Genomic DNA, 3160 nt, shown 5'->3' with positions numbered 1-3160 from the left:
TGTTTTTGTGCTGAGAATAACATTTGGTACATAGAGCATTTCTAACTCATAATCAGGAGGTTACTGGTTCATAATAATAATAATAATGAGACTTTTTAATACGACCTGTACAATGTATTGCACCACCCTAAACAGTACAAAAGGGATGACTCACTCGCTCGAACTGCGTAATCTGTTGCTATAGCAGCCCCTGGCCTCAGTGGGGCGCCTTTCTAAATGCTGAATCCACAGCAAAGCTGAAAGGCCGTAACTGTTTTAATTGTGCTGCTGCCATGACTACTCACATGTCCTGCCTGCTCCGATTTGAGGCGTGATGTTCAGTCACTGAGGAGTGTTGCTACTGTTCAGGGATTTCCCCCCATCTGTCTGCATGTCTGTCGTTTGGAGAGTCAAAGCCTTTCTCACTGAGTCAACACAATATCATGCACCACTTTGAGCATAGTTAGGAAAACATTAGACTTCAAACTGACAAACATGGCTTACATCTGACCAAGCAAAATGGGTTTCTTTGTTTGCAGTAATTACTCTATAACTTGGATGAAATAATTAGCAGTGCAAATACAACCGGGCTCTGGAATATCTGCCAATGAGCCAGTAATTGTACTACCACTAGATGGCGTCTGGGTCCTGGAAACCTATTTAAAAAAACTATAGGGAGACAAAGTTAATAGTATTTACAATGACATTAGGCAACTGAAATCAAAGGACCGAATAAAAAAAAAAGAATAAAAATCATTACTTTTGCTGTTCAGGCTAAACATTTGGGATATTTATCGTATACTTGGAAGTTGTTAAAGCCCAAACCCTGACCCTAATCCTTAATCCTGAACCTAAACTCAAACTTTAACGCTAACCTAACTCTAAATCTAAACCCTAACTCTAAACTCTGTATTTTCCAGGGACTTACTTCCAAATTTTTGCTTTTGTTGTTGGGAATTTAAACATATTTATAAGCTCATATTGGCAGAAATGTTCTGTGAATATTGTCTTAATAAATAAAATAAAGATTTCAGTGATTTCATTAGTTTTAGACAAAAATAATCAAGTTTGTATATCAATAATTCCCTGTCACTGTTGACGTGAACGGCCTAATAGTGCGTAACAGCGCAATGTGAATGCTACAGTCAGCCCTTATAACTCAAACAATGTGTGGAGACAACGTTGACAAACCTACAGAATGTTCACTCGCCATGTGTAATATAAGAAACACATAGTAATATAATATTAATATAAATTTCGAGGGTATAAAAAAGAGGCTGGGTGCATTACTTTAAGAAAAAGAAAGTGGTCTCATGCCTTATTTATTGCTGCTCTTTTCTGAATGTTCCATGGAATATTTAAAACATAAAAACCTTTGAGCTTTTATTTAAGCAGCCATGAAGTAAACAAGATGTTTGTCAACAAAACACTGGAAATGTTGTTTATCTCCTAGAATATTATAAGTACAGTAAATGCGTATAAATTAAAAAAAAACAAAAAACGACAACAACTATGAAGTTGACATTCCAACTGATAGAAGAAATGAGGGCAGCCCTAGTCTGGATGTGCTTACACTGTATACTGACGCATGCCGTGTGATGTGTTGGCGGAGGTTTCCGGATGTCAGCATTGTCTTTTCCTCAGTGACTCAGTCCGGCCCAAAGCTGCACTATCAGCACAGCAGCAGTCCTCGGTGCTGTGTCTGTGAGCCGCCACAGCAGAATAGTCCAGGCCAGCTCCGCCGCCCGCACCGCTGCCACCATCGCCCAGTGGCCGTCGCCCCTCCGACAGGGTCTGTCTGAGCCGCTCCAGCTGAGTCTGTGTCAGGACGACTGCATCAGACCAGTCAGGCGCTTTCCCGTCAAAGACTTTCCCTGTGAGGTCAATACAACAAATAACGACAAATGACTATACTCCGAAACTGAAAGTAATGACAAGTGATCAAATGGTGATGCTGAGCTGCCACCACTTATGTGAGTAGTAGTTTGTTTCAGTCACACAATCACGTCCTACAACAGCTCTAGGTCTAAAAGCCAACAACAGAATGTTTAATGGTTACTGCAAAAGCCACTGATAGTGAGGCAGCCAGTGCGGTTTGTGACATGAAAAGCCCCAGCGCCAAATGACTTACCACACTGCGGGTGAACTTCTCCAGGGAGGTGCGGCGGCCCTGCTCAGTATCTGCTGGCTGCTGTTTTGGGAGGGGGGGAGCAGGGTGAGTGTTTGGGTGAATGGGGATGGAAGTTATGAATGAAGTTGTTAGTGAGAGGGGAAAAGAAAAAGGAAAAAAGAAAAAGAGGCCAAAGCAATGACCAAAAAATGAACAAACAAAAGAAGAAAAAAAACAGGAACATTGCAGGTAAGGGTTACCATTTTAGGAATTAAAAGGGTATCAGCAAGAGGCCAGCAGGGGGGGCAGTTCCAAACAGGGAAAGGGGAAAAAGGCAGGCATGAACAGAGGCAGCTGTGATTGCTTGACAAGCTCCATATCATACAGAAACAGCGACATGACTTTTGAGCTGTGCATGTCTTAAAATGACAAAATATGATACAGTTGTGTGGAAAAGACTTTGAATTGTGTCTTTAGCACAATATCAAATGTAGTTGTTACTTCTGATCAAAGGTTGATGTACCAAAAAATCTAGTTTTGCTGGAATTTAAGCATAAAAACTGAAACAGCTCCAAACTGTTTTAAGGCAAATTAGTGCAATTTTATTCATTTCTTAGGAACATTTTATTTCATAAGACTTTTTCGTGAAAATTTTAATGTAGTTTGTTAGTTTTGATCAAAGTACCGAAAAAATATAGTTTTGCTGGAATTTAAGCAAAAATTTTAAGGCAAAGTAGTGCATTTTTATTTATTTTTTGAATATCTTTATTTTTTTAAGACTTTTCCAGGAAATTATTAGTGAAGTACGTTAGTTTTGATCAATGATTGATGTTCCAAAAAATAATTTATTTCTGAATTTCAGTGCATTTTTATTCATTTTTGGGAAAAAATATTTTTATATTATTATTATAAGACTTTTTCAGAAATTAATGACGTATTTTATTTTAAATTAATGGTTGATGAAGGAGAACAATTTTTTTCAGAATTTTATCCATTAAAAATCACGATATGATATATCAAAAAAATATTTTTTGGAATTTTAAATATAAAAAACACAGAGCTACATATTTC

The 3160-nt window shown here is 38.0% G+C and overlaps 1 long non-coding RNA gene across 1 annotated transcript; it reads right to left on the bottom strand.

Annotated features, from left to right (window-relative positions):
* Positions 1-270: 270 nt before the first annotated feature.
* On the bottom strand, positions 271-2751 carry LOC107988143 (uncharacterized). The gene is made up of 2 exons (XR_001759814.2): positions 2111-2751; positions 271-1853 (listed from the first exon to the last, which is right to left on the bottom strand). It is a non-coding gene; the product is annotated as an uncharacterized LOC107988143 (long non-coding RNA).
* Between the last annotated feature and the right edge of the window lie 409 nt (positions 2752-3160).

The sequence above is a fragment of the Cynoglossus semilaevis genome, unplaced genomic scaffold, assembly GCF_000523025.1.
Source record: "Cynoglossus semilaevis isolate Cse_v1.0 unplaced genomic scaffold, Cse_v1.0 scaffold4615, whole genome shotgun sequence".
In the NCBI taxonomy this organism is placed as follows: Eukaryota; Metazoa; Chordata; class Actinopteri; order Pleuronectiformes; family Cynoglossidae; genus Cynoglossus; species Cynoglossus semilaevis.
The sequence above is the reverse complement of the archived record's forward strand: the minus strand, read 5'-3'. Positions and strand labels throughout refer to the sequence as shown.